At 23.9% G+C, this 26,799-nt stretch overlaps 1 protein-coding gene across 1 annotated transcript in view; it reads left to right on the top strand.

Annotated features, from left to right (window-relative positions):
• The window catches only part of LOC112600982 (cAMP-specific 3',5'-cyclic phosphodiesterase-like), a 79,310-nt gene that overhangs the window by 19,619 nt on the left and 32,892 nt on the right, over positions 1 to 26,799 (top strand). Inside the window, exon 2 of the mRNA XM_025348356.1 lies at positions 21,593 to 21,694. The gene's annotated coding sequence lies outside the window, so the exon portion shown is untranslated. The remainder of the gene's footprint in view (positions 1 to 21,592; positions 21,695 to 26,799) is intronic.

Here is a 26,799-nt window from a genome sequence, read left to right as displayed (position 1 = left end):
GGAATGATGTCAAAAAAAAAAAATAAATAAATAAATAAATAAAAATAAAATAATTATAAAAAATAATGTATTTATTAGAAAATTATATAAACTTTTAATGTTCATCGAATAGATATAGAAGTACAGGTAGCTTATGTGTTCGTAATGGAATTTTTGGACACGGGCGCTGCCAGTATACTATAACAAAAACAAGTTTTATATTATACATTCATATTTTATTTTGTACATTGATAATTAATCGAACACGACGTAAACGTCGATCCAGTCTCGTATAGTATAAAAACATTAATTCAGTAGACTCCGTAATTATGATTTTTTTATAGCATTATTATAACAAAATAATATTGAGTAAAGTGATTACGCAGATTTCTTAGTTTATTTACAAAATATAACTATAAATTTAAAACTCAACAATTTATTTTTAATTTTCTTATCAAAAATTAACCGTAAAAAACATAATATTTAAAATCAATCGTAAAATAAAAAAATAAAATAAAACATTCATGCCTCGGACGGACTTAGATAATTTTTCAAAAATAAAATTTTATGATATAATAGTCTTACATGCCTTTGGTTTTAACATTTTGAAGAAAATTATTGTAATAATTATTTGTTTATTGTAATTTTATTTTCAATACAGTTTTTAATTGGTATACGTACATTTGCAAATTAAACGTCCATTTTGTAGTTTGTTTAAATTTTATAATAAATTAGACAAATTTGATTTTAATTATGATAAAATCTCTAAATAATAAATATTTACCACTAAATAGTAATAATAAATAATCTTATATTATAACCATTTGTGTATATTGTACTATTAAATAAATAAAAAAAAATTATTTTTAGATATTACTTATTAATAATAATTGACAGGAATATTAACTTAAGATTAAAAAATTTTTAATAACAACTTCATATTTTATACATTAGTTATGAATACAGAAGCTAAAAAGCCTGAGCTTTAATGATGAAGTTAAACGGTGATTCAAAACAAACGATATAGCATAATCAAACCATACCAGATCAAACTGCATACCAAATTAATTTAAATGGGAAATACCAGAAAAAACTAAAAAAAAACACGCATACAAATGTAGGAAGAAGAAGTGGGTTTTTTTAAAAATAAATTCAGAACTGATGAACTAAACAAAGCTATACAATTAATTAAAAGTAAAAAATCACTGATTAAGGCAACATATGTACAGAATAAATCAAAAAATTCGGACCTAAAATTAAACGATAGATCTTGAATCTTTTTGATAAAGTAAAAAATGTATATTAGCTACCCAAAATATGGAAGGAATAATAGCTCATTTAAAACCAGAATAGAACCAATATACCCTAAAAACTTCTAACCAGTATCTTTATTGTGTCACCTATATACATTATTTAAAATAGTGGTTTTAAACCGCATAAAAGGTTATATTGACCAAAATCTAATACAAACTTAAAAGCAGGTAGATTTAAGGAAAAGGAAATTACATAGAAGCCAAATACTGAATATAATTCAGTTCATTAAAAACAGTTTTGAAAAAAGTAAGGTCACTCTACTGGAGTAGCACTGAAAGATTCAATTGGGGCATACGATACAGTTAGTCACCGAATTCCATTAAAGAAGATTTGTAACTTAACTAAAGACACTAGGTTTACACTATTAATACAACTCCAGCACAGAAGATTTTACGTGACGCTATAAAACAAGAGAAGCAGATGAAGATCGCAGAAAAATGACTACTACTTTTAAGTGTTCTGACTTCAATTCATTTTAACATGTACATAAACAAACAACCGATCATTTTAGATACCAAACATTTAATTTAACCGATTTATAATAAACTACTTAATATTATGATTAAAAATAACGATAAAATCTAGAGAGAATTCCCTAAAATGTACAAATAAATTTGAAAAAAACTCACTGATAGAAAGATTAAAATTATAAGAGGAAGAAACAAAACAAAACTTCGAGGAGAAATTAACCCCGAATAGTCTAGTCTGGAGAACTTTAAACCGCCAACGCATAGGAGTTGGGCGCACAAGAGTATATCTCAGAAATGAGTAACAATTGGCGAGAAAGAAGACACCAACTAAAAATTTGGAGAGGTTCAAACAATGGTACATCTTTTAGCATGCAACAACTGTTAAACTAAATACATGATATAAGACTTGTAATCTACAAACAACGAGACCATAAAAATAATAGAATAGGTACCTATACTGGAGTTATGTAATATAAAACACTAATATATATGTATATATTATATATATACATTTTTATATTCATTACCTTTGCTGTATCATATTATTTATATTATTTCTAAGTGTATTTTAATTTTAATTTTGTTGATTTTATATGTGTTTGATTTTTTTATACATTTTATAATTTAATTTTTAACTGACATTCCCGTCTTGCAAAAAAAATGTACAAAAATATATAGGTTATAGGTTATATATAATTTAATTAGTATGTATATTGTAGTATAAAGTGTAAGCATTTGAGACTTAATTTTCCTTTAAAAATGTTCACACTGCTGTGCAGTTGATGTTTTATTTCAGTCTTTTTTTTTTTTCATAACTTTTCATTACTATAAAAGTTTGCCAAATTATGGACGCGAATATTGTTGTTATAACTCTCAAACCTCCAGCAACAATGAGTATAACACGCATAATATTTAAATGTCTTTATAAATATAATGCTACAGTGGTGAGATGAACAATATTGACAAAGAAAATAAAACGTATACAACATTATATTTGAGGGGCGAGTAGAGATTAGGTCATAGAAAGATGGCGGGAGATAATGATGACAAAGAAGAGAACAAAAAAATGATTAATAAAAATATACTTTACAGCAGTAAGTTATTATTGTGTTTATGTATTTGACGTTTCTCAAGAACGTATATACAATAATAACTTTTATTGCTGTTCATGTAGCGTAGCTGATGATAAATTATAATATCAATATTAATAATTTCGTAAAATAATAAAAATAAAATCATTAACTAAACGAATAATCAAACAATGAAATGTATTTTTTATGTATATTATTGATAATTTTCGGACTTTTTATAATTATATAACTATCTAATTTATTTTTTATTTTATACTTTTTTTAATTGAAAATGGAAGTGTCCAACAATAATTTCATCGGTTTTTTTTAATAAAATGAGCATAAGGCACAAACTTTTTGTATTTTATTGAAAACCGATTCTGCACTATGTACAAATTATTCACAGTTTAGTCACGTATATTTCAATACAACTACATAATACTATGTATAAAAATAATAAAATGTTACGTTTAATGTGCATATAGTAATTTTGTACAAAGTTAAATAGCCATCAGCGTGTGTGTCATTTTCAGCTTCGTCTCATCATAATTTTTAAACGTATATTTTGGACTAATTTATTATCCATTTATACACCATGATAATAAGGTATATTTTACGAAATATATCATATTATTATCATTGTTGTGGAATTTTTGTTATTTATGTAAATAATGTAAATAATTAAACAATATAAAATACATGAAAAATACACAAGAATGTTTGATGCAAGGTATTAAATAGTTTCGTTTATACATAGTTTTTTCTTTTTTCAAATTATAAAATTAAACGAAGAATTCTTATAGCGAATGGTTTTAACGGTATTTAATTGAAGACTTAAACAGTTAATGTAAGATTAAATTTAAATATTATATCTGAATGACATAGACAACATTTGTACATAGACAATAAACGAATTATTTTCTTGAATCTATTGTCTAAAGTGAAATACCAGAAATACTCAGCTGTAATCAAAGTTCGACTGTAAAATAAATTAAAATGTCGATATGAATATATAATTCAAAATAAATATGCATAGTGCTTAACTAAATAGCAGTTTATTTATATTATCTGTCATAATATTAAATAGTAATTGCTATTTTTTTTAAGTAACTTTTTTTTAGTTATATCATTTAGCACAACTATAATTATATGGCCTAAATTATTTAATATTTAGTAGGTATCTAAAAAGAATACATGAATTATTAAATACTCTAAGTAATATGCTACAATTTAAATTTATTAGTTAAATACATCATATTTTTTTGAAAATCAAAGAATTATCTAAACGATATTATTATAAATCAATAAATATAACATAATTTAATATGTTTAATTTATAAGTTTAAAACTTTTCATATCCAAAATATATTTTTAAGTTTTGAAGATAGAACAACATTTTTTTGAAGAATTGTATATTTCTATTTCTATTTCTATTGCATATGATCTATGAGTATTATGATATATTTAGTTTCAATATTAACATATTATAAAAAAATCTATAGTCAATTATTTACTCTTACGCAACCAAATTGCTACTAAAAAATTTATAATCCAGGTAGTAATAGATAAAAGTAATTGTAATCATTAGTAGAACATCTGCATACTTATTATTTATTAATATATAAACATGTATATTATCTATACATAATATTTTACATAATACATAAACTACTCATATACCTATTATCAAAAGGTGATTTCAAATGCACAACGAATTATGATATTTAAAAAAATATAAAAAATTGTTGAATACTTATTTGTACATAAGTCGTTTAGTTTTAATGTTTTCGGCGAATAATTTAATATTAATTTTTAAACAACAATATATATTAAATTCACAATCATATTACATTTTTATTTCAAAAACATAGTGTAGATTGTTTTTATGAAGTTTGTTTGATATATATGTATATTCTACATAACGTATCTGTAATGACTAATTTAATTTGTTAACACCAATAATCTGAAATATTTTTGAAATAATGATTTCAAATGTCAAGACTCTAAATTCATTATTTTTATTGCGAGATAAATAATATTATCGTAATAATATTATATATAATGCTATGTTTAAAATCTTAATGGTGTCTTATCTCCATAAAATAATTTCTTGACTTTTTATCCTGATTGGAAAACTTTTAATATTATTGCACAATCCACTAATGAACCACCGAAAACTTCTCTTTCAATCATATTTTGCAAACTAATTGTTTCAACAAAAATATTGTAGTAATAAATGTATAAAAAGAGTACTAAAAACATATATAATTAAACGTTTTAAGATAATGTGAAAAATTCCCCCGATAAATGCGTAATACAGGACGTTAAGATTTAATTAAATTGTTTTATAAGTTTTCTTCTCGTGCCTTTAATTGGTATAAATAAAAGTATGTTGCCTATTATTTTTCTGAACTAATATATAATGAATAACAATAACTACTTTCTATAAATTGTATTTATTTATTTATTTTTATTTTTTAAATATATTTATATTATAAAATACATTTATATCTTTACTTTGTCCGTTAGCATTTAAGGAAATTTAAACTCTTGTATATAAATTAAAAGCTTTTCGTCGACCATAATATTCCCATTATATTACATTGTTGCTATATAATTATTGAATAAACAAATAATTAAAGTCTTATGCACACACATATAATATTCATAAACGTTTATAGTATTATTATTCCACAAACATCATATATATTGTCCGTGACAGACCTGGTAACATATACGAATTTCGTCAGCGTCAACGTCAACGACAACAATCACATGCCTCTGGTGCAAAATGTAGAGTTCCACGACATACAGGCTTATATTATAACTATATAATATTATAGTATACATGAAAAGATCAATGATATTACTACAGAATACACTGATTTTAAAGTTTAACATTTGTCATTTTCAAAACAATTGGAAATTTAGCTCTAAATTAATCGCTCATAAAAAAGTCACATGTTTTTAACTCTAAACTTTTTTTTTAAATCCCAAAACACAAACTTACAAAAACGTTTCAAATTTAAAGTGTTCAAATTAAAAACAATATATGTATAAATATATATTTTTAAACAAACAATAATTTGTAAATATTTTCGATTTTGATTATTTTGTAAACATTTAACTTAGAATGGATAAAAAAAAAAAAAAAAATGATTACTGTATTTTCTTTATCATATGGTAATATATAATATGTATATTTTTTTTTTAATGGCTCAACAACAATACTGTTGTCGTGGGAAAGGATCCATTGATCTCAAGTAAAATGTATTATGTTTTTTATTTTATCATAAAAATTTAAAATAATTTTAATATAGTAAACTACTCAGGGTACAGTCAATTTTGTATGATGTTCGTATGTTTTTAGAGAAAAAAATATACATATTTACAGCAAGTGTTAAATTAATCAAATTACTATAAATGTTTTTTTTTTTCTTTTCAATGTTTCACAATTTCTATAAATTCTAAATTCATTGTATTAAAATACATAATATTTGTAATTTGCGACCAATCTATGATAACAAACACTTTAATTTTTATGGTTATATATATATATGTATATGTATGTTAAAGTGAATGTCTGAAATTGGTGAACGCAACATCCACCAAAAAATTTAGTGTGCGTTAGTATTTTGTAAGATCTACCGGTGAATGTTGAAAGTCACAATCACTATCTAATGAATATGGACGTGAAGATAAATGAAAAATACCAGCGTCCAATAATACGAGTATGTTATATATTTAAATATAAACAGAGTCAATTATTGTCAATTATAAATATTTTCATATGGTACTTTAATGTTGTATTTTACAACACGACAAGTTGTCATAGCATTTCAAGAGAAAAAGTAATCCGGTGCTTTTGTAACTACACTTTTTGATGTACGTTTAGTTTTGCAGTAATACCTCAGGAAACCTTGTCAGCCACTGATTGTATTTTTTTACACGCATTTCCATCTTTCATGGCCCGATTCAACATGAAAATCTCATAAACTGGTATACACCTTGTCATTTTTTACGTACCTAATAGTTAATTTTAGACTTATTTCCCTCCAATAAAACAATGTGTTTGTTACAAGACATTATTTCTATGATTTAATACTATTTTTATAAAGTAAATCTTTCTATTTGGTTTCTTTACTTTTGAACTTTAACACTTCACCCACGCGTTATAATATTTTTCTTTATTTAAAATACAGGAACTTCCCTCTCATTTTTTTATTTATTATTTCGTTATATTTATTATAAAATACTTCTTTTATATTTTTTACCAAACTGATATTTTTATGAAGTTAAAAATATTATGTGGTACGAATATTGAACGTGTAATACATATTGACAAAACATATTTGCATCATGGAATAAAAAAAATCAGAACATTATCGTCTATATATATATATAAATTGTTGAAATTCTCCAAAATATAATGGTAAATGTTATCATTGATCAGTTATTGTCAACATTTACCAGTGAATGTTAATATGTTGTTATTTAAAAAAAAAAGAAATCTAAACATACTCGTATACCGAAAATGCCAATGGATATCAATATTTACTAATTGTAGTAATTTACATCATATATATATATATATTTGTATATGAAGTTAATTTTTTTTACTCGGATTATAACTCATGAGTATCACATTATAGTTATATACCAAGCCATATAATGTATTAATTTGTTGATAATGTGATTATTGTGAGCTCAAACTAAGTACTAATATTGCAATATAATTTTACTTATGTTTTTCCTCACAACTCCTCTCCTTCTGCTTACAACTATTAATGGGAGTATACTGCAAACAGTAAATTCATTACTGATGGATTAGAATTTATGATACAAATAATCAAAAGCAATATATTTTAAAACAGATATTTTATATAAATTAAATTATTATATTTTAATTAAAATACGTTCTATAATGTACCTAATATTTACAACTGCATAATTATTAATGCAATATAATAAAATTTATCAAATTTAATTGTATTAATTGTTTTCGCGACGTAATAGTTTTATATTATCACACTCCGATGACGACATTTCCGATATAGTAAATTCTAAAGATGGACACTAAGAAATGTTCGTATTTTCAAACAATATATATATATATATATATATATATAACAATAATATCTGCAATATTACTCGTCATAATAATTATCTTCTTATTAATATAATACTGTGTCTTTTTTATTATTATTATTATTTCTAATTGAGTCTTTAATAATTATTGTATAATTAATACTCTATACATGATATATATATATATAAATAATATATTTATACTATAGATCTGACATAAAGCGTCGCATTATCATATTATACAATAGAACATGAAAAAATTTGGTACATTTTAATTTGTTATTTAATAATTACGAGTCACGTGGTGTGCTATGATAAATAATGCACGCAGTATTCAATATTGCGTTGTATTATGTATATATAACATATTTAACCCTTCCTCTCCAATCAATTTTTCTTGTACCTATTAATTTGCAATAATATTAAATTAGTAATAAACATCAATTTGTTTGTTCAGAGCAATTACTAAGCAATAAAGATAGAACAAAAGCTAATAAACCAAACGTAATTTATTGCCCGAATACGAAAAACAAATATAATATGATACATCTTATAAACTCAATTGGCACGCGTCACATATTTTGTTTGTTACGGAAAAAAAGGAAATGCTTAAATTTTGTTGACCGTTGTTATGATTGTAAATAATAATTTTTGTCAGACATTCTTATAATAGGATCATTAAATTGTATTTAGCTCTTACAATTATTATTGTCACACAATAATATTATTATTATGCGCATTTTAAATGTTCATTTAAGTTATTATCTATAATATTTTATTCACAGTTATTTTCTTTAAAGGCTTGTACGTAAATTACATCCAATCCGTATAGTGAAAATGTTCAGAACCATTATAGAATATTTAAATATTGTGACAACTACGCTGATATCTGAAATATTAACGTATTTTCCGTAAAGAATAAAATAAAAAGTTTAGCATGCTATCATAATTGTACAATTGGGTACATATTATTATGACTTAATAGCATATAAGCTTAAAAAAATGAATAAATACCAGCCATTAATAACGTCCTTAATAAATTTACATCGTGTGTTGTTATCTATGGCACTAAATCCATATTGTACAATGTGCATTTATAAATATCACTGCCTATTATAAGTCTATAACACGTTAATTTTTACGTAGATTATATTGAATTTAATTGTATTTGTTTTTTGGTTAAAGAATTATTACATCACCAATAATATTAAAAAAATCGTATGCTATTATGCGTTACATTATTATACGTAACACTGTCTGTCGCCCTATTCTTAGTCCGTCAACATTTCTACGACCGTCCTCGTAAAAAAAAAAAAAAAAATAATAATAATTTTATCCAACGACTGTGATGTTTATACACTTCGCATGAGAAAAATATATGAGGTAATAAGAGCGCATTATGTTATAGGTAGTGCGTTATCACAGAACTGCCTATATTTTTTTATAATAATAATAACGATTATGATATATTATAATATCATCTTTACAGAAACTTCAAAAATAAAAATAAATTGGATTTTCTTATTATTTATTGTTATCAAGTAAATTTTCCGTACGAAAACATTTTTACAGTCAATAGACACTACCGTGTACGTTCAATGATACGCTATGACGTAGCATGGATATTACAATGTACGCATTCGTTCATAAAATACTTTAAATTATAATATGTCGTAAAAACAAAATTTTTAGTGTACAATTTTTAGGTCATTGTCCAGTTACTGCAGGATATAGAGATATTCGCCGACGGGATGTTTCCCGCTGTTGGACATAAGTTTACTGAAAAATAAATCATAAGAAAATATCTGATCACAGAATATCCACTTATTATGATAATAATAAAAATAACCTTGTACACAATAACAGTGTGACGTTCGGATAACATTGAATTTAGTTTCAAATATTGAATTGAGTCCTGCAAATTCTTAGTTATCGGAGTCGAGCCCGACCAATATTATTAGATTATTCATGTCGAGTCCCTTTATTTAATTGTAATAATAAGTATAAATAGTCAATCAATTAGAAAATATTAAAAATATTTATAAATAAACGTATTTTTTATTTAGAGAATAAATTTGAATCGACAGTTATAGAAAATACTAAAAAAAATTGAAAATTTGTCATAACTATAAATATTTCAAAAAAAGATAAAATTTGTTAAAAATTATATCATAAGATAGGTATTGAAAATAATAATTTGGAAATTTCAAGTACATACTTATTTTATTATTTTAAGAAATATTAAAAATCGTTTGAGGAAAAATAATTATTTTACGAGCGAATATTTAAACATAATATACACTCCATTTTTCACTCGTAATAATTTAAAAATTAAGTAAGTATTAACTAATTGTGTGTCACCGACTATATTATTATAAGTAGTTATATCATTGTATCTATACGTACTCAATACAAAGATATTAAAATTATAAGCTGGACTCAATTCAAACACATTAAAGTAGCGTGGACTCAATTCAATTATCATCGTGACGTTCATGTTTTGTACAGATTGACACGATCGTTAAATTTGAATATAATTATGTCCTTTGAATACAAAAACGATTTGCATCACGCGTTCAACTGCAGCATGATACACCTAATATAAGTGAACGTGATTTTCAGTCTGTGGCTACACAGTATACACAATTTAAATTGCTGCACCACGAACTGCACGTCATGCAGCTTTGTGTAATAAGCGCAGTCGGCTCGTACCCGTAAATGGGTAATGGTTTCGAAGAGACTAAATAATTGTATTTGATATCATTATTTTAAACAATATTACATATACAATATGTGTATGTAATGTTTTGTACGATGATATAATATAAAGTTTGATGGAAGTTCTAATAATAGTACAAATAAAACGATTAATTTAGTATATATATAATACATAAGTATTTCGAAAACCCCAAAATTTTCATAAATCGCTATTTCCTCTACTCGTTTTATAGTAAAAACTCAATTTACACCATTTATTTAGTGTCAGGCAAAAATAACTCTCATCTTTGTTTTTTTTTTTACTGAAATATACTTTTCTTCAAAAAATAATAGTCCATTGAGTAGTGCGCACACTGCTTTTTAAATATAGCACATTTCACGAGGCATTAAATTTGTCTAGCATTTATTTAGTTTTGTTAACATTTCTTAAACAATCCCGTTTACTTTTAAATAGTTATTTTTTTTTATTTAATTAAAATAAACATATACACATGTATAGGTAATATATGTGTAATATATATTTTATATTAATATACTATATGTAATGTACAACATTATAGTTTCTCTGTAATCTTGGCATATCAAAACATATATTTTCGTATTTTTCTTTTTAGATCTCGATCAAAGCGATTGTTTTAAACTTGTGTATTTTTTTTTTTTATGTAAAATAACGTTTTTAGCAGTAAAAGCGGGTTCTTGTGTTATTAAATGACAATCTTTATTAGAGGTAGATGATTTTCAAAATTTTTCGGTAGTTTATTTTTTTACCTAATTTTAGTATTAGTAATGTCACTACCATTTTATCATAAACCAAAATCCAAATCACTTCGTGTCAATGTTTGAATGATTTACTCACTGATTTCCACTTAAATCTATATTTTATTGAATTTATTATTTATGTACAGCTAAATGTCTAATGCTAAAATTTTCTTATTTGTATTTACATCTTGAATTCAGCGATACCGTTTATCGTAAGACAAGAAATTCATACTATATTATTAAATATTCAAATTCCTTATAGTATGCACATATAACAATAATGTACCAACATGAATAATTTAAGAGAAATCGTGATTTAGTTATAAAGTATGTACACCTATAACTAAAACTTACAGAACGAAGTACTTACTTGTCTACAAAAATAACTATATCATAATGAATAAATAAAATATAGGTTTATTAATAAAAAAATTTTAAAAAAATTGCGTCATTTGATGCGAGAATTGGGTGAATCTGGCTATCTATATGTAATATAGTGTTAAAGTAATTTTTGCTTTTTGTGTTATTTTCTTTCGATACATGTAATTTATTATTTTGTAAACTTGTAATCAATTTAGAATTGGTGAATAGAATTAACATATTTTTTATTCAACTTAAAAATGAATAGTTACCATTTATTATTAACCAAATATAAGCATGTTTATTTAAGTTAAATAATTACATGTATTTGCTTAAGACTTAAATGATTCATTTTTGTTTAATTCATAATTTATTGTTTTTATTTGAACATGATTGTGAGTTGATTTATTTTATACAATGAAACTTGGTAAATAGTATTAAATTTCATAGAAGATTTGCATAGTATATTTAAATGTAAGAACTCATAGCTGTTAACTTGAGCCTCATAAAACTCAGTATTGCTGATAGAAGTAGGAGTTTAACTACAAAAAAAAAAAAAAAAATACGATTATGCAATATAAAATCAAAATCTAGGTTTAGGAGGTAGTTATAAATATGTTTACTATTTTTTTTAGAACCAATGATATTTATAATATAAATGCTATAAAATATTCTTATTTTTTTTCAACTCCATAAAATATTTTTTGAAACGTGTAACACAAAAAGCGTACTACATCATCATTTTTATTTTATTTATATAAACAAATGTATAATATAAGCATATAATTATATAGCTATACTGGAAATATTTGAATATTATTATATAAATAATGTATATCTTAATTCTTTCTGATTTAATTTTATCTTTTCATTAAAAAAAAAAAAAAATTAAAATAATACCCAATATGGAAATTTAACATTTTTCAAATGTTTTGGTTCAAATAATATAGAAAGTTTCACATACAAATAGCTATAATATTAATCACTCAAATATTAAATTATCATGGAAATAATAAAAAAAATTATATTATATTATACTATAGTTTAAGTTATGTATAAATTCACGTTTTTTATTCTTAAAATATTCTGGACTCTGTGATTGCAAAATGTATTTCTGTATTTCACTTCCGTCCTCTCATCCAGCAATATCTTTATGAAATTTGAATTTTAAACCCATGAAATGTACGCACTTTTTTTAAGTGATCAAACTTTCTGCTTTTTTTTCATTCAGTTAAGTACTGTATTCTTAGAATCGTAATTCTAAATTCATCTCACCTGCTGTCTGAAAACTAATACTATTATATTAATTGTTTAGTCAAAAACAAATATTCACTTCAGTATTTTTTGTCCTGATATTATACTTTAGAAAATAATCAAATATTGTGAATTGCAGATTCATAGACGATATGTAATCTTTACGATTACGTAGACATTTGTGATACTATAACGAATTATTATTATTTTATTATAATTGTTGTTTCGTTTTATATTGCACTCTGTTTAATCGGTTTAGGATGGTTAAAAATCTTAGATAAGTATTATGTTAGGTCAAGATTTATCAGTATTTAATTAAATAGCATATTTTAATATAATGTGCGTATTGTGTACTTAAACTTAATCACTTACTACATTTTTCATCTTTTTCTGTGTTAGTTATAAAATATACAATTATTCTAGCCATTTAAATATAAATACGTGTAATTATTCAAAAAATGCTATCGTTTGATTTTATGAACGGATATAATTATAGATGTAAAATATGCGAGTGTTGTATAAGATATATCGGTAGTTAACTATATTTGGCATATAATGATTCATTATTATTTTATATTATATAATTTTTATCTCAGATTACAGTTAATGAAAAAAAAATAAAAAATAAAATACACTATACTGAGTTTGGAAAATTTCATTCAATTTAAGTGAATATTTGAATATTTTTTAATGTATAATATAATTTATACAACATTAACTTAGAAATTTGGTTATTTTTTAGTAAACGATATTAAAAGACATAAAAATACTAAAAGAATATATTTATTTTGGTTGAAAACTATTTAAAATGGAAACAGTTTTTTAAACAAAGAAAGGGTATGAATTTTAATTCACGGTTTTGAAATTATAAAGTATTTAAAAAATAAAGTTGAAAGTTTGATCAGTTAAAAAAAAATTGTTTTTAAGTTGATGAACTTAATATTTTAATTTTTGATATAAGGTTATATTAGGTTTTGGTTTAATTCGTCATATTTATAATTATATTATCTCATATTATACTTAAATTAAATATTACTACAGTTATTATTATTATAACATAATATAGTCTATTTATTTTCACGAAATAGTAGCCATATAAATTCAAACTCATAAACTATCCAATTTTACATTTATCGTGTTGTAAAATTGAAAACAGAATAATTTTTTTAATTATATATATTTACAATAAAAACAATAATAAAATCATTTAATTTATAAATCCTTTAAGTGTCTACTTTTTTTTTATAATTAATTTTCTTTAATTAATATTTAATATTTTCCAATTCAGTAGTAATACGAACTGCCCTGTCGAGGTATTATAAAATTGAATGAATACCTTTCTATGCATAAATAAAAAATATCGTATCGAGTAGTAAAATAATTTATACAAGAATAATTACCTTGTATTTTCTCTTAAAAAAAATATTGATGATAACATTTATTTTGTAACATCAATACAAATAATAATGTCATATCAAAACAATATTACAATATTTTGATTTTCAAGTATATTGTACCAATATTTTCAATTATATTTTTTATTCACGATTCTTCTATATTAAACGATAAATAGCTTATATTTAGAAAACATGCTATCGTCGATGCTAGTTTATTAAATAATTATATATTAAATATAATACCAAATCATTATTTAATATATATATTTTCATTTAAATTAACCCTGCATGATATAATTTATATATTAGAAATATTTTTAATGATACGAATAATAACATTTTTAAACTTGTCAATTTGTAACACAAAATTCCAACTGTCATGGAATTAAAATCATAGCCAAGAAAAATAAATGTAGAATATAAGTCGTTAATTTATTTAAGCTGGCAGATGTGTTAGATTCGTGTTCACTTTTTATTTCGTAAACAAAATGGTCTCTTTATAGCTTATAAATTAATGTCAAATGTATATATTCTGCTCAGAAGCTCAGTAAGCAATTTATTTATTCCTTTTATGGATTTGTATAAACGTCTACAGTATATTATGTTGACCATTAATAATGTATTAGACTTCTTAAATAATTATAAATTATATTTTTACATAGTGAGACCATTCAACTGTAAAATAGAACTAAATAGATTCACTTCATTATCAGAAAAAGTATAGATACTCAAAATCAATACATTTCTCGCTTCTTAAAGAAATAAAAAATGAAGGATTTTTTGACTAGTTATTAATTATTTATTAGTTTTATTATTAATATTCCCTTTAATTCAAAAATATATTATATAACTCTTTAATAAGTTCTTAGTGAAAATGTTTAATGTTTTTAAAATATTATTTGTTTTGTCATCACGTTAATATAAAGATACCTAATATAAAATATATGGTAATATTGTAAATTTTTTCTCATTACAAAATAATTAAAATAATATGTTTTTATTATAAAGCTGATTGGGAATAAGAAAAAATATAATAATTGATCACTAAATGTTAATCACAAAGCTTAATAATTGATTTTCTTTGTATTATCTGATTTTCGATGTAGGTGAATCAATACAACTTTTAGTAATTTTCAAGTAAATTATAAAATGTTGATAAAAAAAAAAAAAAATGAATGAAAAGGTTATTATTTTAATTTATAAATTTTAACTAACATCAACTACTGACAAGGTAACCCACATTTATTACAAATAGAACCGAAAGGTAAAAAACGTACCTATACATACATTTTTTTTTTCGTAAAAAAACATTAATAACACTTTTTTCGTGGATGATTTAATTTATTTGAAATTACTGACATTTATTTCAATTCTCTGCCATGTTTTCTTTTTTTAAATATGCTTGCGCTTACGTAATTAGACTTTAGTGGTAGTATACACCACCGCCGGGTGTTTGCAGCTTTTAACAAACATTTTTACATTGTGTATAATAATTTAGTGTTCAGATATAGGAAAGAGCGGTCATATTAATGCAAAGTAATGTATTATATTCAACGACTAGACTAAAAATGAAATTTTTGATTTTGCTTTAAAGCGTTATCGCTTACTATAGTAGATACAATTAGTTGTATAAATAAAATATTAATTTTATAAACATATATACTACATAATATGTATTATTTATATATTATGAGATGTATTTAGCACCATATTATGGAGTGTATTACAAGGATTATATATATAAGTATTCACCAAATATTTTCTCCAAATTAATTATTTTATACTCGCTTCATAGTGTTTTCAGAGATTATTTGGATATAAGAATTCTCTAGACGGTAATTGTGATGTATAGTGATTTAACTTGAACACATCAGAGTTTTTTTTTTTTTTTTTAACTTCCCTTAGATAGTATAGTACCTACAAGTCAATAGTTTTGAGCTACATAATCATCATAATTATACATATATATTATATATCATAATTAGTGTGTTATAAAATAAAATATAAATAAAAGTATTATTTTCTTGTAATACTGTATCAGTATTCATATGATTTTGTAAACAATTAGCCCACCATTTAAAAAAGATTGAGCCACCCTGCACCTTGCACGTCTTATCTACCAGATTCTAAAATATATTTTTTTCTTTCAAAAAAATGTGTACAAAAATATAACAGAAGTATAAATAAATAAATATATCAAGAATAAAATCTCACTATTATATTTATTCGTTAAAATATATGATAATAATACTCAATTTATTACTATTCATATCATGCACAATAATTTATTTTCCTTTACGTGAAATAAAATAACCATGCTTCTAACGCTTATTAATCTGAAATCCAAATATAATACTTAAATAAACATTTTTCTGTATTTTTTTAAGTAAATTATTCATACACAATGATTACTTTTTTAGTAATAACTAAGACATCGGTCAACATTCTATTTTAATTTATACAATATTATATGAATGCTGAAAATGTTATTGTTTATAGCTCGATTTACTTTGAAGTACAAACGAAATATTATATTTTGCATCTCGAAACTTAGATAATGTAAATATATCTTACTTAGTTATAATACGTATATAAATATTATCACGTGAAAGTATAATAGTGTAGAACTACACAAATCATTATTAGTAGATTTATTTACTGATTGTATCAATGGAGCTAATTATATGATATTACTTGTGAGTTGTATTTGTGTTTGTATAGACTATACTAGCTGTGAAATATAAATAAACTAATGGCGCGTATAAGCTACTTGATTTGTTTTCCCCCAACTCGAGTTACACAATATTTTGAATGCCATTTGTGCGAATGCCAGTCGAATACTATACATAATGTAGTATAATGTATATTATTATATTGTATATGCAGTTATATATATATATATATATATATATGAATATTTTATAGCATATGCATGTATACAAGGAACAGGAAGAAAACTGCTGCGCAACCGGATGTATAATATGTACCTATCTCATCATGGAATGTCGTATTATATTCTTTTTTACATATATATATATATATATATATATATTATACGAGAAACCTACGTGACGACACATTATAATGTTAGAATATTATTTTATCGTTTTCGTATGTGATCTGTCGAACGTGAGCAGTCTCCTTTTACACTTACACTTTAGTATTATACATTTATACATGATATAATAAACATTTTCAAAATTGCAATGATGTATTTCCAGTAAGAGATTAGAAACTGTTTGAACCATTTTTAATCTCATCGCATTATTTGTCCACATACTAATAATAATAGATCTACGGCTGAACATTAAATAAAACGTTGGTACTTATGACCGGTAGTCTATTAAATAAATTATGCATATTATAATATATAATATTACAACAATTATATTTTCTTATGCGATCTATAATATAGAACCCACTTTACCACGCCTTGTCTTATCGTTTTTACACATGTCGATGTTTATACGTCGTGTATACTCGTATATGTCTCTGACGTATGTGACTCAGAAGTATTCTTCTTCAAATGTTCGTATCCCATCATGACGTGTATAATAATAATATTTTCAAATAAATAATAATAATATTTTCTATTATATGCTTGAAAAAAATACATTTATCTGTTACTATGTTAAGTTCTATTTTACCTTGCGAAATCGTCATTTTGGGAACTATGACTTATCTAAAATTTGAAATTTTGAACACCAACCTAATGGAATTGTTTAATATTTTATAAAATAAATCGTATTTTAACTGTGCAGTAATAACATGAGTTTTGTATGATAATAAATATATAATAGTTAGAAATTCATAATATTTTATTCACTTCTGTTTTGTTTACTGGCAACACGTTTCAAAGACTTACAAACGATTGTCCTGAAAGTGCCTATTTATTCAACTATTGTGAAAATTTTTATATTAAACGTATACCTAGTTAAGACATTAAAATTTTTTACGTTTTTATAGTATATACATAATATAATATGTACTCTGCATACGCTAAATTAATACAATTTCAAATTTGATACATAAAATTAATCATGAATGTTATATAATATTATGTATAAAATAACTTTTTAAGCGTTATCTTTTATACTACATTTTGTCCAAAAATTTTCCAGTTTTAGTAGACGCTTAAAAAACGATCATGTCTTGATAATGTTTTGTTTACCTATTTTATAGTGAGACGATTTTATTTAAACTATTCTATAGTATAATTTAGATTCAATGATCTTTATTATAATAACGTATTATAATAAAGAACTTACTTATTATTAATAAGTATTAGGTGTAATCAAAAATTCCAATAAAACGTAAATATAATTTAAGTTGCATCAATTGGATACTCAGGTATACAATTTCCTTAATTATATGTACATTTTACGGGTGAAGTGTACATAATATGTCTGTAGTTTGCGCTAATATTTACTTGTAATTCTATACTTCTGTAGCTCTCAAAACGTCATGAAATCCATCAAACTTTTAATCTGAATTTCTATATATTTTACAGGACTGCGCATGCACCTCAAACGCGCTATCGTAATAATACAGGTTAAACACAAAAACCTCAATTTCCAAAGACTTATTGTATTCTCTCACCGGAGAGATTGGAAGTCAAATAGAAACATTTTGAATTTATTACTATAAGCGAAATTATATTCTATTGTATTACTATAATATATTAAAATATGATATGTTGAGATTGAGACGAACTGAATTCCCAAATGAATTTATAAAACATATATAAGTGTATTATAATATGTATAATAATATTTCATCTTATACCTATTTAAATTACGAACATCTGATGAATATTGTATATGATATACACAAAACTACGTGAATCGTTTTTGCACACATAAACTTCCTCGAAAGTCTAACAACTTATACCGCAGAAGTAAACAACTCCAAACTTATAATAAGCTATAATATGTGTATTATGTAAATAATAAGTCTACTAATGTCCAATTATTAAATTTATCAAGTTACTTTTGTTTACCAATGCGTAGTTATTGCGTCTGAGCTACCAACGAATTTATCATATTTTCTCACACTAATATTTACAATATTGATTACATATAGAATGAATCTATTATTAAACGTTTTCTTCCTGATTAATTCCATAAAAATAACATAATTATATAAATGGTAGTTTCATTTTAAATAATTGCAAATTTTTATATGCATATATATATATTATATATATATATATATATACATATTATTTTTTTCATCGACAACCCTGCAATATTAATCATGACAGTTTTTATGTTATTACTTGACTTAAAAACATTATGATATACTTCAAATATTTTATACCAAATTCACTCGAATGAAAATTATAAGTATTATTATTTATTAGCATTTCAACTCTAACAAATAATACGCGAATAAATATACACAAATAAATATAGTAAAATTTGAAAGTTGACACAACCTCGAATGACTCATCTTTTTAAAAATGTATAAATCTGCTCTATTTGAATGGTTTATAAATAAATAAATGGTGAAGTTATACATTTACATAGAATATTAGAACTTATTATTTTATAGTGCAATATTTCAAATTAATTAAAAACAATACCAAAAGAATTAGGTATGTCAAAAATATTTATTTTTAACAAAATAATTTATAAACTTCCACTTAATTCAAATCTTATTACAATACACATACAATTAATTATGGACCTTATATTATTAATCATGGGTACATTATTATTGTTTATATAGTGATATAATTTGAATACTAATTTAAAATTTGATTTGAGTGATTGATGAAAATGAAAGAATTATCGAGCTATATTCTATACAGTTAGTTGAGACTGGCTTCAATTTTTCTATTACTTCGCTACGCTTACTTTCTATCACTTATTTAAGTCTAAAAAAACTTCCATGAAAGTAATTTTGAAATTCGTACAAGAACGACAGAAATTAAAAATAAACACTTCTAAATATATAGTTTTTGATTTTAATTTATGTGGTAAGCAATGGTGTGGTTTATAAGAAATTTAATAGTAATAATTAAGCAATCTTTTTATCAATTACCATTTTATAGATTACGTAAAATTATAAAAATATATTATAGCGTTGTATACCAACATTTTTCTCTTTTCGAAGAATCATAACTTTTAAAAAAATTATTATTATGTAACATGTATTAATATTCAAAACTTTCATTATATTTTCTTACAACCAGGCAAAGCCTAAAAGCATTTTCTAGTCTAATACTCCTGGGAGATCTTTAACTTGACTACCCTCTATTTTTCTTTTCTAACATTTTACCTGCGTCCACTCATTTATTTTCTTTTTTACTGATAATAGGACTATAAAAAAAATAATAGATTTTTATGGGAAATAATATGAGATTTCTTATATTTTTGTATCCAGCATTAAATCTTATATTCCGAGTTATATATCACATGGTATAAATTATGTATGTCTACGATTTGTAATTTAATTATCGGTTTTATTTTTACTTTGCCGAATAAGTAACATATAACATTTTGTTTATATATTCTACGAATATAATACAAAATAATAAATGCTTAATATATATTTGAATTTTTGTGTATACAAAATAATATACATTATATATATATATAATGCATAATTATGCACTATTAGTATTGAGATATGTGAAAAAATAAATTTTCAATGAGCAAACGTTAAGTTTAAATTAATGTAGTTATATAACTATTAACACAAAACTTGTTAGAATTCGGTTGGTTGGATTAGTTGAATCAAATTGGTCGAGTACTTTGGGTAAAATTATCCTTATTAATTAATATGTGTGGCCGCCTCGTTGTCGAAATTTAAAGTTTATACCATTTGGTATTCCAAAAAAATAAGATGGATTAATAATTAACATGGATTTATGTGTATTTATGTATATATAAAAAATAAAGATCTATTTACATAATATAATATATTATACTTAAAATTATTATATTATAAGAAAGTGTGTAAGCTTATAGATCTTTAATAAGAAATAACTAAGTCTAAAATATCTTTCCAGTACATTAGTTGTATAAATGTACTTAAATAAATATGGTGAACATTTTATGTCTTCTTATTTTTAAAGAATAACATAACGATATTATTAAGTTACTTAGGGGTTATTTATCCACTTATGTTATGTTATGTTATTTATTTATTTATTTATATTTTTTTTTTATAATTTTAGCCATGGTGAAGATCTCATCGTTACACCGTTTGCACAAATACTAGCGAGTCTACGAAGCGTCCGCAATAACTTCTTAAGTCTCACCAATGTACCATCACAAAAGTAAGTATTAGAGACATTTTGTATTTTTATTCTTTTACTTATATAAAATGTTTAGACTTAAATAGTGTATGATAAAATAAAAACGTCTCCCAATTTACGGCTTGATTTTCTTTTGAACACATACTCATTTTTTTTTCGTTTTTAAATACAATACTCTATCTTCTACAATCTAAAATAATAAGTGTAATAAAATAATTTAAATTTACAGCATTTCTTCCGTTAGACCACACTGTTATTTACACACATAAATATTTATAATAGAACTAAATCATTTGGTTTATGACGCTTACGGTTTTTGACGTCTAATTTTGTATCCGACAGCTGTAGAACTTCAGTGTTAATATTATGACCATGTATAATAATTTATAACTATTGATCATGGCTAGTGGTAGATTTTCATATGATTTCAATAAACCACTTAATTATTAGTATTAAATTAATGGATTTATTCCGTTGAAACAAACATTTGTTTGTGATTGTCCGAAATAATTTATCCTGGATAACTTGAATTTTTGTTCAGATTTAAAAACTTAGCATATCTCCATGTTATACGAGTAGTTGTATCATATATAATTTCATATATGTATGTACGCGACATGGATTTGTCCCTAAGAAATCGAGTGATCAGTGGTCACACATCCGAGAGCTTGAGATGCCGGCCGATGCTTAATCTCAGAATACGTTTGTAACGAGGCTACTAAGCATTACAAAGCCACATTTTGTTTTATTTTTTAAATTTATTATTGTATACTTTTTTTTTAAATAAATAGTATAACATTAAAAAATGTAATCAATAACTTTTTCTATAAATTCGAATTTTTTAATTTTAAACTGCCGCTATTTTAACAACATTTTAAATTATAATTTAATAATGATTTTATAATATGTTATATGTTATAAACCTATATTATGATTGTCAATTGTCATTAATAACTGGGCTATTACAATGTTATTGTTATGATAGAAAAATAAAAAAATGTTTGATATTAATCAAATCGTGAGTCGGATTGGTTTAACTTAAAAAAACCCATGACATAATTCATTTTAAACCTTTTTTTGGAGTTATATTAAGGATGCAACTAGTACATAGCCAACGAATAAAATTAGATATTTTGAGAAATACTGCAGTAGCACAAAAGGTTGTATGACGTATTAAAAGAAAATGCTGAGGAAAAATTTTAAACATATACGTCCTCGTCGCATATATAAGAAAAATCGGAGTGGTAAAGAGAATGAAAGAGAAAGAAAGTGTGTGTGTGTGTGTGTGAGAGAGAGAGAGAGAGAGAGATAGAGTGAGTGAGTGAGTGAGTGGAGGGAGAGTGATTGAGAAAGAAATACTTGTGTATATCTTTTTTTTCCCTATTATATTGAATGACGTTTGATCGTTCTTTATTTATATTTTTTTCAAACATATTTCCTTTATATTTTATAACATAATACATAACGACGATTTATATAGAGAATTTTTACGCGATCGTGCACGACCCCCGTTATCGTAGTTTTTGCTGGAAAATGGATTGATGGATTTTAGTTTTCACCGTCCAATAAAAACATAAATAAACAAGATAGATATAAATTTTGTTAAACTATATTCATATCTATGTATTATTATTATTATTTTTGTTGTTACACCATATATACAATATATATGTTCCAAAAATTACGTCATGTGCTTATTATTTTACTCTATAGTCCGTCGTGCACAATTGCCCTGTATATACACACCGATTGTATCATCATTAGAACGATATAATATGATGATTATAATCCATGTTGATAACACTCCGTATAATAATAAATAAATTGTTATGACTTATAATATAATAATGTTACGTTGTCTTAAATGCAATTTGAATTCAATTCTCATTAATTAGATGTTTTGAAGTTGAAATATTTATATATATATATATACTTTATAGCACTCTGTTGCAGAAAAAAATAGTGTAGCAACGATGAAAATATGAAAATACATGATAATTGTATGTAAATTAAATACTGCAGGCAACTACTGAAAACAATTATCCTAAATTGTGGCAAAATTCAAACTGACTTTAATAAATTATTATTAGCTACCAAACGTTGAAACATTCACATTAAAATTTACTGTTTTTTTTTTACTATTTTAGCAGTGGAAAGTGGTATAAAAGTATGTACACTAAAAAAATACGTCCCAAGTGAACATAAAGTTGTTGAAAATAAAACTATCTCGCTGCTTAGAAAGATATTTTATTTCCATTAACTATTTAATTGTTATACAGAATGTGGCAAAATACGCAGTGCAGTTTTGAAAGTCTATTAAAAAAAAAAAAAAGACACAACTTATAGAAATGAGTTTTATTTAATTTTTTTTAGTACATCATGCCATTTCATCATTAAAACTCGAGTAGTATGTGCCGTAGCCCTGTAACCCCTTAACTCCTAGGTTTTAGTGTAGAACTAGTTTGTTCAAATAAACGTACCCAACTTGCAATTAAATTATTCTGAGATGGGGTATCATGACGCAAAAGGTTAAAGTGCATTTGGAAAGCTCGTTGAGTTGCAACGAAAGCACGACCATTTTCAAAAAACATACGGATGGCGAAGCCCCATTTTTCACCAAGCCAAACCATGGTAATAACTGATAATAGCATGGTCCGCCCATAGAGTAAAAACCATCATAATCGCTAGAGCCCGGATTTATATGCTCTAAAAATCTCAGAAATATGCATTTATGCTCTTATTTTATAGAAATATACCCTATAAAATAAAAATATGCAAAAAAAATTGATTAAAAAAATTCTTTAATTTCATCAGATATAAAATAAATAAAATTGAATGAAAGTTACGCGCACTCGGATCACAACAAACGCGACTAATATATGATTCACTAAATCTACTCAATAAAAGATTACTACTACTAGTTCCGATAGGTCTCTGATAAGATAAAAAAAAAGACTTCGTCAAATTACTTGGACTATAAATATAATTATAAATACATTTTTTTAATAAAAAAATAAGTAAAATATTACATATTATACATTTAAAAACTGTATATATACAATAAAATATCTTAAAACACAGAAATACGCAGTAAATAAAATAGTTGACAAAATATTCAAAAATATGCAAAATAAAACTTTATACTTAGGATCTATTGACTATAAATCAAACTTGAAGTTTACCTAGCTCTTTTTTGGACTGTTCAAAAAAAAACATACAAATGTATATAAATCCGGGCTCTAATAATCACACTGATTATCACAGGAAAAGTACCAATCTTTCAAAACTGCATTGTTTGATTAGCCGCATCCTGTATAAATGGATTCAGTTTTGTTACTCTCTAGTCTCTATCATTATACGCACGATACAGAAAAACAATTGAATTGATGATTGTATTTGGTAATTGTTGGTTTTAATTTGTTAATTAATTGTTTTTCGTTTAAACAACGATAGTCGAGTATTACTGCTATCATAAAATGATCCAATAAATTCAATTTATTCAATTATTTTAAAATAAAAAGATATTTTTCATGGTTTGTATACATTTTACATAGGTAATGACTTTAATAGATAATTTCCAAAGCTAACATTATGTAGAAATAAGCTCAACAGCAGTTAATATTATGGACTTTTAATTGGCATTGATGCATGGAAGCCATTATTTAAATATATTTAAATCTGTTTTACTTCATATTCTACAGTTATTTCTTACTCTTTTTAATTTTAATCTCCGCCAATTACAATTTATGCACAACCATAATATTTGTCTTAATATTTTTAAATTTTTAATTAATGTGTTTTTCAAGTATAATACCTAATTGTTATCTTTGTTATATAAATTTAATACAACATACAAAATGTGAAATATATACTCGTAGAAACAAAAACTTAACTTAAAAAATAGTTCACTGTTTTTTTCAGTCATCTACTACTTTATTATCATAAACATTCATTTTAAACATTCATGATAATATACTATTTTTTATTCATTAATTATACTTATTTATTTTGAATGCTTTCTATTTATACTAAAATAAGCAAGAGAGTTTTAATTAATGAACTATTTTCTACTAAATTTCGTGTAAAAATAAATGTAGTTTGCCTATCTATAAAAATATGTAAAATGATTAGGTACTTTATCTCTTCCCAGGAAATTTAGTTATACATGACCAGTTGCTGGGAAAACTGGATCCCTTTATGGCTTTATGCATACCTTCGTAATTACCAGACGAAACTATTATAATATATGTAATAATATTAAATATATATGACGCGTTAACCCAAATCTTATATTTATAAACTATAATAATATAATACTTTATAATATATGGCTACTCTATGCGTATAGGTACAGTCAAGTAATTCGTATATAGATGGGTACAAAGGTTATTAACATAATTACAACATTAACTTCTGTGGAATATTTAATGAATTACATTTCTTCGTGACATTTATTTTTCAGTCTTAACGATGTACATAAATCGTGTAATCCAATCTGAAATTAAAAAAAAAATTATAAAATGTGACTTTTTTTATTCTTATAATCAGTTATTATTCCTATTGCGTTTTTTCTTTTTAAATCATTGTTTATCAACTTCTTGAAAACACTTTTTTTATCAATATTTTCAATGGAATGTTCGATAATTTTGACGTCTTTATTCTTCAATTTAATATTATGATATAGTTATAGTAGTTTTGTGAAATGAGCACATCAGTGAACGACAAACTGATATAAATATTATTAGCATAATACACGGAGATAACGAAAGAGAATGAGAGAGCAAATAAAAAAAATATAGAGTCCAATTATTATATTATTGTTTGAGTACACATGATTGAAAGTACCATTCTTGATCTGTGTTTGTTTTTAATTTTAAACCACAATAAATAATATTAACAAACTTAGTGATTAAATAAAACAAATCCGAGTATGCATAAAAATGTATATATCTGATACATGGTCAAAGAAAAACTAAAAGATTTTTTATTTAATTTTTGCGTGTTTAAGAACAATTATTATTTATTACAATTACGCTAAAATACTTATTTTGTAAAGCACATAAAAGGTGTACTCGTATATGAAGAATTTAGAAGCTTGTCAAGTTTTCTAGAGCCACCCTCTATAT

This window comes from Melanaphis sacchari, unplaced genomic scaffold (genome assembly GCF_002803265.2).
Source record: "Melanaphis sacchari strain LSU unplaced genomic scaffold, SCAv2.0 Contig73_pilon_pilon, whole genome shotgun sequence".
NCBI classification, from domain to species: domain Eukaryota; kingdom Metazoa; phylum Arthropoda; class Insecta; order Hemiptera; family Aphididae; genus Melanaphis; species Melanaphis sacchari.
Note: the sequence above shows the minus strand (reverse complement) of the source record. Positions and strands in the feature narration are given on the sequence as shown.